We start from the raw sequence: 13911 nt of genomic DNA on the forward strand, positions 1-13911 counted from the left end.
GCTGACGTTTCGGGCCTAGACCCTTCTTCAGAAAAAGGGTCTTCTGAAGAAGGGTCTAGGCCCGAAACGTCAGCCTTCCTGCTCCTCTGATGCTGCTTGGTCTGCTGTGTTCATCCAGCTCTATACCTTGTTACCCCTAAACTGAGCAATTGCTTTATGAGGAAAGGTTAGACAGGATATACAGGTGTTTCAAAGAGTCAGAGGCGACTTAATTGAAACATATTGACTTGACCAGGTGGATGTTGAAAGAATGTTTCCTCTTATAGGAGAATCTAGAAATAGAGGCCATAGTTTAAATATAAGGGTTCGACCATTTAAAGAGAGATGAGAAATTTTTTTTCTCTCAAAAGGTTGTGAGTCTTTGGAATTCTCTCCTTCAAAAGGCTGTGGATGCGGAACCTTCACATATTTTGAAGGCCCCAATAGATAGACTCTTGGTTAGTAAGGAAATACAAGATTATCAGGAATGTGCGGGAATGTAGAGTCAAGGTTAAAATCTGATCAGCCATGGATTTATTTAGTAGCAGAGCAGGCTTGACGGGCCAAGTGGTCTACTCTTGGCACTTGCTGATATGTTCATGTTAATATATTCATGTTTGTAGCATTGCTTTCAATTCTAATAGCTTGTGATCAATAACATTTCCTTCCAGTCCTCAACAAATAAATGGTTAACTTAACAGTTCCTTTGATTTGATCAAATTGATAACCCAATGAACATAAACATTGTTGCTTTATAGTAAAAGAATAACTAATCATATTTATATAGTACCTTCACCATAATAAAACATCCTAAGCTGCTTCCCAGGGGCATTATAAAACAAAGTTTGACACCTAGGCACATAATGGGATTGTTACTGTTGCTGTTTTTGTAAGAACACAACTGCTGTATGAATAGACTTTCAAATTCTGAAGAGCTCTATTAAATCCTCATTTAAACTTCTCTGTTCTAAGGACATTTCCAGTTTCATCAGTCTTTATACATAACTGAAACCCCTAATTCCGGGTATCATTCTAGTGAATCTCCTTCACATTGTTTCCAGAACTTTTATGTAATTTCCAAAGTGTGGCACTCACAATTAGATGCATTATTCAAAGTGAACTCTAACCAGTGTTGTATAAAAGTTTAGCATAATGTCCTTGCTTTTGTACCCTATTCCTCTACTAATAAAACCAAGGATTTATAAAGATTTTTCTTTCGGGCTTTTATTTTTGTTTTCTTTGAGGACCTTCCTTCTTGCTCCTACCTGTTGTTGATGTCATGATGCTTTGGGTCAGACTTGCTTGAGGCAGGGAACTCAAGAAGAAGATCACCAGGTGTCTGTCCTTGCTCCCTTGCTAAAATTGCATCATTTACATTCCCACTCTATTTTTTCCCAAATACATTACTCTTGTCTTGCATTACATTCCAACTGCCATATACATGCCCATGTCACCAGTCTGCTCTTGCCCTTGAGTCCTGCTATGATCCTCCTCATCAGTTAGCTCAGTTGCCTAGACAGCTGATTTGCAATGCAGAGTGATGCCAGCATCATGGGTTCAAAGTGGCTGAGGTTACCATGAGGGACTCTCCTTCTCAACCCCTCTCCTTACCTGATGCATGGTAACCATCAGATTAAACAACTATCAGTCATCTCAAATAACAGAGCAGCCCCGTGGTCTGGTAAGACTATTGGGACTTTATTTTACCTCACTGCAATTCCCAGCTTTGACTCATTTGAAAGCTTTAGAATTATGTCACCCATACCCAAATTCAAGTAGATGACATATATCAAATTGGTTGGTCCACTGCCAATTTTTATTTAAGCCAATGGACTTAATCTTTACTAAAACATTGACTGTATGGTTCTTTATGAAACACCTTTTGCAAGTCTATAACCATGAAGTCAGACAGTACACCTTGTTGAGAGCAGTTCTTCTCATATTCCTCTCTAGGAAAGCTATAGGTGCGATCAACAAGAATGCTAATAGGCATGATAAAATTTTAGTTATGTAGATTGAAAAATCTGGGCTCGAACTTTTTAGAGGAGATAAAATTGAGAGAAGACTTTATGGAGGTGTTCAGAATCATGGGGACTCTAGACAAAACAGATTGAGTTAAACTGCTCCAACTAGCAACAAGCTTGAACACTAGAGAAGGACATTGGCAAAAGAACCAATGGTGTCAAGAGAAAGAATTGTTTTACGCAGTTAGTTGTGTGTGATTGTGGTGAAAACAGATTCAATTGTGGCTTTCTAAAGGGTATTGGATAAGGACTTAAAAGGAAAATAATGACAGGGCTAGGTTTAAAGGGCAGGATGGTGAGGCTGTTGTTGATTAGCTGAGTTGCTTTTGCAGACAGCCAGCACATGATGGGCTAAATGACCTCCTTCAGTTCTGTGACCATTAGATGATTTTTTTAGGTCCTTCCAGCAGCTATTTAAGCTCTGTGTGGCCTCTATTTATTATCCTCGCTGTTCTGTAGGGGGATACAACCAGTTGGCTCAGAATCTGGCAGCAAATGGTTTGTGCAGAATCCTTGAAATCAGGACAAAGTTGTTCTGTGTATGTCATACCACTGCTTGTGGGCAAATCTCAATCTTTAGCAACTCCAGAAACAAGCAAACACTTCTACTGTGACAGTAAAATACAGTTGATGATTGTCTCATGCTACCAAATGTCCATTTAGCTGTCTGAGGTTAAGAGAGGGCGTTAGTGAGAGCATTGACCTCCTAAGTAGCAGTGCTAGCGACAAATCCATGCACTGTGATGTACTCACCAAAAATGACATCTAGCATGGCTGGTGGAACAGGCTCAAGGGGCTGAATGGCCTTTTACTGTTTCTGTGTTCCTGTGGCTGCCACCAGAAGTGTTCATACAGTTAGAAGCCATTTCAGAAACAAACTGGTTCTTGTATGACCAAATAAAGATGCTTAGCAGCCAAACTGTATGCCCTTTACACTCAAAAACTTCACTGACCTTCTCTGTTATTTCTTTCGGAACATACATTGTGTTCAAGAACAATTGTTCTGTGGAGGTAAATGGTTTATATTCTTAGCAAATAGTCAGGAGTCAGAATTTCTTCTAACAACTTCCATTATATTTATAAATAATACACAACTCAAACATGGCCTTGAAGATTCTAAGAAGAGTTACCTTTTCAGTCGTGTAATGTAGAAACTACCATTCACAGTATTTCAAGGAACAACTAATGTGTAATCAATAATTTGAAAATAAACTATGGATGTAGAACACCAATACAATGTTATTTAACTCCGGCTTCTCTAAGGAATCATAAGTTTAATTAGATAAATTTAATTAGCAGAGTCACCCTGTAGACTGAGCAAAGGCATGAAGATTATTAATATTAATAAATGCAAAGTAATTGTAAGCACAGAATGCTTACGTTTTGATCTGAAACTGTTCTTAAAATGGAAACAGTCTTTAATTCTTTCCATCTGTAATGTAAATATGTTCTAGTTGGACTCAAAGCATTAATATCTGCATGCTGCTTTTTCATTGTCACTTGTGAATTGTGGAATTTTCACAGTTAGTTTCTTGTACTTTATAGTGAAAATATAATGCACAAGTGAATTACAGTTTCACAGAACTGGCTTCAATTGATCATCTTTTTAACTTTGAAAGCAACACCTTCAAAACAGCTTTGAATCCTGCATTTTAATTTGTTAGAACTTTAGGAGGACAAATATAAGATTAACTCGCTTTAACTTGTTTTAAAATATTGATTTTATGGATCACAAGAACAAGAAAAGGCCAAGTTGAATTTGGAGTGGAAAGGTTCAAGACCTGATCCAAAACAAGCCACTGACCCCATGCCCAATCTACCTTCCACTGAGATTGTTGGATGACATTTAGTGAAATTTCAAACATACTGTTGATTGCGTTGTGTTACCATCTGATGCCTTTTTTATGGACCAGACCAAATCCCCTCAAAATATATTCAGAAGATAGTTGAGGCCCTAACTTTTTCTTAGTTTAAAGATAAGTGTAAAGTGTTACATTCCAGATGCAATTGGATTGGTCATACTACTCAACGTTAAGCAAAACACACTTTATTCCTACACTATAGCTAAAATATAGCAAAAGAAAGAAGAAATTGGAATAACTTAACTCTATTGGAAAACTTAACAGAATAATACATGATTTAACTACTAAACATTAACTGTTCCAATATAGTAACATCTCAAAAACAGCAAAATCAGTTCAAATAGATTAGTTCACAGGCAATTCTCCAGTCCAAGAGGAAAAACACCAAGAGAAAACTCAGAGAGTAGCAGGGAGAGATATACTGCAGTCTCCAAAACCAGCTTCAAGACCCCAGCAACTGCTACTGAAAAACTAAGACTAAAACTCTTGGTGCTGTGGGAGCTTGACCACACCCATTCAGGCTGCTTCTATTGTTCCAACTTTAAAAAATAAACCCAAGGCCGCACAAACTGATTGCTCTGATGGCTTTCTCAACTTTTCTTCATAAAAAAACACCAGGACAAAATACACCTCTTAATGCCATAGTATCATCACACATTTCATGCCCAGAATGTCTTCAAAATGGATTAATTTTCCATTGTTGGCACATATTGGCATATTAAAGATTCTCATGTTTGGTGCATTTAATGCTTCACCTTTTCAGCATCTCATCCAACCTGACCAATGCCACCACCTGTCTGTTTAGAGGAAAATAAGCTTTTGAGCAGTGGGATGCCACCTCCAGGGAGCCATAGAACTAAGGGCATTGTTGCTAAGGTTGCAAAAATAGGTGAAGAGATAGATAGTGTTGAGGAAGCATGAAGCCTGCAGAAGGACTTCGATAGGCTAGAACAGTGGGCAAAGAAGTGGCAGATGGAATACAATGTGGGAAAGATTATGCACTTTGATAGAATAGAGATGTAGACTATTTTTGAAATGAGGAACGGTGTAGAAAAATCTTAAGTAAAAGGAACTTTGGAGCCCTAGTTTTGGATTCTCTTAAAGTTAACAGGCATACAGATTCACTTGGCAGTTAAGAAGGCAAATGAAATGTTAGCATTCATTTCAAGTGGTCAAGTATACAAGAGCAGGGGGACACTGCTGAGGCTGTATGAGGCTCTGGTCAGACTCTGGTGAACTTGGAATATTGTGAGTAGTGTTGAACCCCACATATAAGGAAGGATGTGCTGGCCTTGTAGGGACTCCACAGGAGGTTTCAAAGAATGATTCAGGAGATGAAGGGCTCGTCATGTGAGGACTCTGGGTCTGTACTTGATGGAGTTTAGAAGGATGAGAGGGAATCTTGTTGAAACTTGAAGAATACTGAGAGGGCTGGATAAAGAGGACATGGAGAAGATGTTTCCACTAGTAGCAGAGACTAGAAAAAGAAGGCACAGCCTCAGAGTGAATGCATAACCCTTTAGAACTGAGATGAGGAGGAGTTTCTTCAGCCAGAGGGTGGTAAATCTGTGTAATTTATTTCCACAGAAGGCTGTGGAGGTCAAGTCACTGAGTATGTTTAAGACAGCAATAGACAGGTTCTTGATTAGTAAGGGGTCAAAGGTCACGGAGGGAAGGTAAGAGAATGGGATTAAGAAACATGTCAGTCATGATCGAATGGTTGGGCAGACTTGATGAGCCAAATGGCCTAATTCTGCTTCTAATCTTATGATCTTATGGTCCTCTGTATTCCTGATATCTGTTTGCTGCTAAATTGTAAGGCTGTTCTTGTTTATTGCGTACTGTCAAGAATACAGTGAAATCAGAAGAAAGTGATCATCACACAGATATTTAAATGTATTCAGGTGCCTGTAGTGGATAAATGGTCTTCAACTTATGTGCCTATTTTGAAGTGGTAACTATTAGGCTGAAAGTGAAGAAGCTCCTTCCTTGAAAAGACATCCGTTCAACTGTAAAGTATCAAATGAATCTACATATCATTTTCCTTGGATAAGTGACACTCTGAATTTATAAATTGTGTAGAGTTTTATGTTGTTGTCACAATTCATTGCAGCCCGAGAGATCAAATCGTTAGTAGTTTCATGGAAACTATTTGCCCCAATGAACATTTCTATTTAAGGCAGAAAATGATGTTGCTTCAACAGACAGATGACAAAGGACAGCAGTGAGGTACTCATTGTAACATCTCCTCTTGTTCCAAAAGCCAGGAGGTGTGGATAATGGAGGGGTGAACTCTTGTTATGCTATGTGCTTAGTAGATGAAGTATTTGAAATTCCCTAGAAATCATATCAATATTCCTTTCAGTATTTGAATTTGTTGATGGCTATTTAAAAAATGAAATACCTTGTCTTCTGAAATAGTGGCTTAAATTATTTAGAAGCTTATTGAGTCGTATCGGATTTATGATTGAGGTTGTATTGAACAGATGAGAATGCAGTTAATGTTATAGATTATTCAATAGGTCAAAAAGGTTTTATAATGACCTTCATTCACAAGGTACCTCTAATTATTTTTTGCTATATTCATTCTGCATTGTGCCGATGGACAATTATACTGAATGTAACTACTCATTTAATTGTACTAAGGCAGCCTATCCATTATCTCACGTATCTAACAGCTATTTGCCTTCCCTGACTTTGACGAAATCAACAAACAGAAACTTTGAGCACCCCACCCACAATATTCTGCAAAGACAAAGCTCCCTCTCTCCTGACCTGAGAGGGAAAATAAACCCTCATTGGTTCTGCTTTTTTTCCCCTCAATCTTACTGAACTGTCTTTCTTTTATTCTTCCTATATGTATCTCACCTTCCTGTGTCTGTGATTACATTTACAAGCAGCCCGTGCGTTTTGGAACTTGTTACATAGAATTACAGAGAGTATACACCATAGAAACAGCTGATCGGTCCACATGGTTCATGCCAGTATTGCATGCGAGCTTCCTCTCCACCTCACTTTATCTAAACCAGACCTTCTAGTCCATCTTCCCTCATCTGCTTTTCTGACGTCCCCTTAAATTTATCTATATCATTTACCTCAACCATTTCATGTGGTAGCAACTACAACATCATTGTGAAGTATTCTTTCAGAAATCTGCATTAGATATCCAGATTTAGTGGCCCCTGAAGCATTATTTCTGCACATATCCCTCATCTTTTCTTTTATTGTCAACATTTTGCGTGGGTCTTTGTCTTTTAGCTAGTTTTCTCAATTTTAAAAAATGCCATAAAATTAGCTTGTAATATTTAGCATCATTAATCAAAAAGATTTGATACAGGAATTATTTGATTCACCTGGTGCTGGGGGCTTATCCAACAGAAAACCTTCAGTCAAGTGTTAAAAAAATAATAACTTGCCAACAAGCAAAAAGCATGTTTAATGTGCTAATAAGGAATACCTGTAGGCTTTATTAGCAAGGATTTACATCTGGATTGATGTTTAATAACAAGAGTCATACACAGACCACAATTTTATCTACTTTGAGCCTGTATGTAATTATTCACAGAGTTGTATTTTGATTAATAAAGCGCAAGTTCAACTGAACTCTGTCAGCATTCAATGCCAGAAACATTCACTAAGTTAGTCAGCATCTGAGAGAATGGATGAGTTCATGTTTCAAGTGTAGACCCTTTGACAGAAACACAACATAATAGAGATTTACTTGAAAAGGAACGGAACAAAGGGAAGGGAGCTGAGGGAACACTTACTGAAGAAGGATAAGTAACTGAAATGATAGCTACGTGAGATACAGTGAGACAAATTAAAGACTTTGGTCTGGAATTTACTGTAATGCTGATATTGGCAATGAACATAAAAAAGTTACATCATTCTGTTCCCTGATTGTTTAGTAATAAATGGATCACAAATGTTTGAAAACATATTAAAATATGCCACAGTGAACATCACATGGTTGTGAATTAGAGATGGTGCACCCATAAACTTACGTGCACAAGGAAGTGGACAACAGCATTCCCCACCCCAGGTATTTTGAATTCAGGGATCTGTACTTATTTTAGAGAATAGTGGAGAAGGGTCCAGACCCAAAATGTCAGCTTTCCTGCTCCTCTGATGCTGCTTGGCCTGCTGTGTTCATCCAGCTCTACACCTTGTTATCTCACTCCTACTTGTAGTTTGGAAATTGCCATGCCTCCAGGCCCACTGTCCAATTACAGATAGTGGGTGGATTCCTGATACTGCAAATCCAATCGGAAGGTCAGCAGCTCTGAAGTTTTGTCTGTGTGCGTCAGTCTGTGTGTACATGTGTGCGCGCGCGTCTGTGTGTCTCTCTATATGTATATGTGACAGTGTATCTGTGTGATTGGCTATCTGTGTGATTGTCTGTATCTGTATGTCTCTGTGTGTTTGTGCATGCGTGTAAGTGTATGTGTGCATATGTGTGTCACTATGTGTCTGTGTGTTTGCATCAGGAGACAAGGTATTTGTGTATTTTCCTCCCCCTCCTACTCACTGCTCTTTGATCTGTTCCTTTTTAAATGCTGTTCATTTCCTTTTCCATTTTGTCTGCATTGGAGAGATCTTTGGCAATGATGTTCTTTATCCAAATCAGCCTACTCTCCAGTCTTCATATTATCCTGCATTTTACCCAGGTTCACAGAAATTTCATTTTGGATGCAAACTTCTTGCAAAATGTTGCTGTTGTACCATCCCATCCCCAAAACCTTGGCCAGATCCACTGCCATCAAAATGTCCTCCTAGTATTAGTCTATACATTGTTGATACCAAGTCAGGAAAGATGCCCCTGCAGAAGACCAAATTGGTCTTGGTGAACAGATGAGGTGCATTACATAGCTCTTTGGTTTCATTCATTCACAAGATGAGGGCGTTGCTGACCAGCCAGCATTTATTGCTCATCCCTAATTGCCCAGAGGGCAGTTCAGAGTCAACCACATTGCTGTGGGTCTGGAGTCACATGTAGGCTAGATCAGGTAAGAATGACAGTTTCCTTCCCTAAAGGACATTAGTGCACCAGATGGGTTTTTCCAACAATCGACAACGGATTCATGGTCATCATTAGATTCTTATTTCCAGATATTTTAATTGAATTCAAATTCCACCATCTGCATTGGCAGGATTCGAACCCAAATCCACAGAACATTATCTGGGTCTCTGGATTAACAGTCCAGCGATAATACCACTAGGCCATCGTTTCCCCCTAAAAGCTCATTAAATTATATTTGACTTATGTGAGAGTTTATTGTAAGTCCAGCCGTAAGAATAGTTACATAATATGGTTTAGCTAAATGGGCCTTAGCAATGAATGTGTAACTTGGACTTGAATGTGAACCCTTGTTAGCCCCTCTAAGGAACAACACCATACCGCTTTGCAGAACACCTACGCTCGGTTCGCAATAAACAACTGCACCTCCCAGTCGCGAACCATTTCCACTCCCCCTCCCATTCCTCAGACGACATGTCCATCCTGGGCCTCCTGCAGTGCCACAACGATGCCACCCGAAGGTTGCAGGAACAGCAACTCATATTCCGCTTGGGAACCCTGCAGCCCAATGGTATCAATGTGGATTTCACAAGTTTCAAAATCTCCCCTCCCCCTACCGCATCCCAAAACCAGTCCAGCTCGTCCCTGCCTCCCTAACCTGTTCTTCCTCCCACCTATCCCCTCCTCCTACCTCAAGCCACACCTCCATCTCCTACCGACCAACCTCATCCCGCCCCCTTGACCTGTCCGTCCTCCCTGGACTGACCTATCCCCTTCCTAACTCCCACCTACACTCACCTTTACTGGCCCCATCCCCGCCTCTTCGACCTGTTTGTTTCCTCTCCACCTATCCTCTCCTCTATCCATCTTCTATCCGCCTCCCGCTCTCTCCCTATTTATTTCAGAACCCCCTTCCCCTCCCCCTTTTCTGATGAAGGGTCTTGGCCCGAAACATCAGCCTCTCTGCTCCTGTGATGCTGCTTGGCCTGCTGTGTTCATCCAGCCCTGCACCTTGTTGTCTCGGATTCTCCAGCATCTGCAGTTCCTACTATCTCTAACACCATATACCTGATTGGCAGAGCTCGTCTCATGATATTGGTTAACTCTCTCAGATACTAACTGCCTTTGACAGCACTTCTGATTATATAAGCCTAGATTTTAGTGATGGAGGCCTGACTTTCTGATATAGCTGGTCTGTGCTCAGTCTCCAGGTGATGGCACTATCAACAACCGCATGGAATGTGTAAAATTTCCCATTTGTTTTCGATGGGTTTACTGATGTGATACCCAATGCTGCAGCGCAGCTGACGCATCTTAGTCAAAAACTGAAGTTGCTGGTGACATTCAGCAGGTCTGGCAGCATCTGTGAGAAGAAAGCAGAGTTAATGTTTCGAGTCCATTCTGGGAAGAGTCATGGTGTTCGAAACTCTGCTTTATCTCCACAGATGCTGCCAGACCTGCTGAGTTTTGCCAGCAATTTCTGTTTTCGGTCCAGATCATCAGGATCCACAGTTCTTTGGTTTATTTTGATGCACCTTAGATCCTTGCAGATTAGAATGAGCATTGTTAATGCTTGGTAGAGTTTTCATCTGATATCTGGCCATTATAGCGAGGGACAGAAGAAGGGAGGGAGGTTAACTTTCAACTATGTGAAAGTGCATTTTGATAACACAAAGCCCAAATTCTGGTGGCAATAATGTATTGTTGTATCATAAAACTAACATTACATAACCAATTGCATTTATGTAGTATCTTTGAAATAGAGAAACATCCCAAGGCATTTTCACAAATTGGCATAAGAAACTGACTGCAACCCAGATTTGGGATGTTAGTTTACTTTCACTGTTTGAGTAATGGCCCTAGTAGGGTGAATTACCATCCACCGAGTTTTCACTGCACTGATGATTACTTCATAAAGATGAAAATGACCTCCAGTGACAGTTGATCAAAAGTTAGGGAAACTAGGTGTTTTTTTGAAGGAATATCAAGATTCTTAAATCAAGATTTTTTTAAAATTCAAATTCCACCATCTGCTGTGGCAGAATTCAAACCCAGGTCCCTAGAACATTATCTGGGTCTCTGGATTAACAGCCCAGCGATAATACCACTAGGCCATCACCTCCCCCTAAAAGCTAGCTAAATTATAGTTGAGTTATGTGAGAGTTAATTGTAAGACTTCAATCTAGTCTTAAGAATAGCTACATAATATGGTTGAGCTAAATGGGCCTTAGCAATGAATGTGTAACTTGGACTTGCACGTGAACTCTTGTTAGCTCCTCTAAGGAACAACACCATATACCTGATTGGCAGAGCTCGTCTCATGATGTTGGTAGAGCAGGAGAACACCTAACAGATTTAAAATAGGAAGAAAGTTCCCAATTGGTCTGAAAACTGTACTTAGAAGCAAACAAAGTGTGAAGACTTATTAGGGTAACACACTGGAAATCGACGTCCATGGTTGCCAAAGTTGTCACAAAAGTTAAAGACTTCAAAAAATGTGTAATGTTTCCCAATTTTCCTGAATTTCAAACCAGGTTGATGGAGAGCACAGATCAGGTTTCTGTACGGAACAAGAAATCACAATTTATTGTAAGTAATTAGACTTTAGCTATAGCCAGACCTTGGGCACTATGATTGAATCTTATGTTAAGCAGGGTTTGTCAACATTTAAAAGAATAATTGTTGTAGGAAATTCTCCTGTCAGGGGCACAGACAGGAGTTCTGCAGCTGCGAAGGTGAATCTAGAATAATATGTTGCCTTCCTGGTGCCAGGATTAAGGACATCTCAAAACGGTTGAAGCATATTGTCGAAGAGGAGAGTGAGAATCCCGAAGTTGTTGTACACATTGGTAGGAATGACATATTTAGGGAAAGGGTCAGGCTTTGCAGACTGAATACAAGAGATTAGGTAGAAGGTTAAAAATCAGAACCTCAAAGGTTGTAATCTCTGGTTTACTCCTGGTGCCACATTCTAATAAGAAAAGGAATCAAAAGATAGGGCAAATATAGCAATGGTTGAAGAGATGGTGCAATGTGCAAGGATTTGGATTTTTGGATCATTAGGATCTCTTCTGGGGCAGAAAAGACCTATTTAAAAGGGATAAGTTTCACCTGAACTGGAAAAGGGCCAATATCCTGGCTGGGCGATTTGCTTGTTCTATATCGAGAGCCTTAGAAAGGCAGACAAGAACAAGTTAGAGAACAACTTTAGCTGCATTTTTTCAATGCAAGGGGTCTTTGAGGTAAGGATGATGAATTCAGGGCATGTATGGGAACATGGGACTGGGACATCATAATTATTACAGAAACTTGGTTGAGGGAAAGACAGGACTGGCAGCTCAGGGTTTTAGATGCTACAGGAGGAATAGAAAGGGAGGCAAGAGAGGAGGAGGAGTGGCATTTTTGATTGAAGAAGACATTACTACTGTAATTAGTTTTCTGTCATTGATAACCGTTACCAGTCCATAGACCAACCAACTTATTGTTGCCAGTAAAAACTACATCTGTACACCCCCTCAGCTCCAAGTCATCCACAACTCAAAATCCAATTACCATTTGTTTAAACAATAGTTTACATAATGCCTGCAATGGTGTCAGGTTACTTCCTTTGCAAAAGTACCCTTGCCAAAAACAAGAACACAAACAGAAGTTGCTGGAAAAGTTCACCAGGTCAGGCAGCATCTGTGAAGAAAAATCAGTGTTAATGTTTTGAGTCCAGTGACCTTTCCTGAGAAGGAGGATGAATGGTCACCCGGACCCGAAACGTTAACTCTGACTTTTTTCTTCACAGATGCTGCCAGACCTGCTGAGCTTTTCCAACAACTTCAGTTTTTGTTCCTGATTTACAGCATCCGCAGTTCTTTCGGTTTTTATTACCCTTGCCAAAACATTGCATTGAGAAAGGTCTTTCTCATTACTTTCCGCAGTAGCTTAACATAAAAGCACCCAAAATTTTAAAAAAACACAGCCGTGAAGGAAGGGGAAGCAAGGCTCAGGCTTAGCCTATATGAAAGGAATATATGTCAGAAGGGGAATACAGAATCTGACAAGCCTGCAGAGATGGTTTTAGGTAAGGCCATTTGGATGAAGATAAAAACTTTATGAATGGAAGCATTTGTTGAAGTAAATGAAGACAGGGCAGTGATAAGCAAACAGGAGAGTCAATGCAGTACAAGGGAAGCGCAGAGATATTTTTGAGAAGTTGCACCTAATGGAAGATGTCAGGTCAAGAGAGAAATCGTTATATTAGTCAAATCAGGAAGTCACAAACTTATGAAGGTTTTAGCAGTGGAGCAGACAGCAGAGCTCCTTCTAGATTTATAGCTTTTCCCTAGGATCCCTAATGGCCTACAGTCAATCTCCTTGCTGGTCCTTACCTGAATCCTGTGACTTATCCAAAATTGATCCTTTGAAATGGGTGACAGACTTGAGAAGCTCATATCAGAAATTTAAATGAAGCCCATGGCCTAATGGAGGTCAGCTCTCGCCTTCAGATTGGAAGAGACATTTTCTGGTCACCATTGGTTATGTGCCCAAAAATTAGCAAAACCAACTTCTCCACCAATACTCCGGCTATATAAAAAATTCTTTCTAATAATGTACTGCAGTATTTGCTGGCTGTTTCAGAAAACGTAAGGGCCAAATCTTCCATTTTGATGAAATAAATATAATGTGTACTTTGAGGTTTTTTTATTTCTATTCTATCTGTATTGTACATAATGGAATACCATGTCTGCATGTATATCTTTAATGGAAAAACTGGTCCCTAGCCAATCAGTTGCTGAAATAAAGCTCAATAATTGAACAGCTAATGTATTTTATGAAGTATTCCGCTCACAGGAAGGCAACTGAATGAAATTTTACATCAAATGTCCATTTGTCTACTTAATTCTACACTTCCAACAAAGTCACAAAATAATTCAATAACTTGCTGAATTGGTAATGTGAAATTAGGACTATACTCCTATAGTTTGGTGGCATAATAAGAAAAAAAAAATTCAGTGAGTGACTGGGGAGCGCTGAATTGGTT

This window comes from Rhincodon typus, chromosome 24 (genome assembly GCF_021869965.1).
Source record: "Rhincodon typus isolate 14 chromosome 24, sRhiTyp1.1, whole genome shotgun sequence".
NCBI classification, from domain to species: Eukaryota; Metazoa; Chordata; class Chondrichthyes; order Orectolobiformes; family Rhincodontidae; genus Rhincodon; species Rhincodon typus.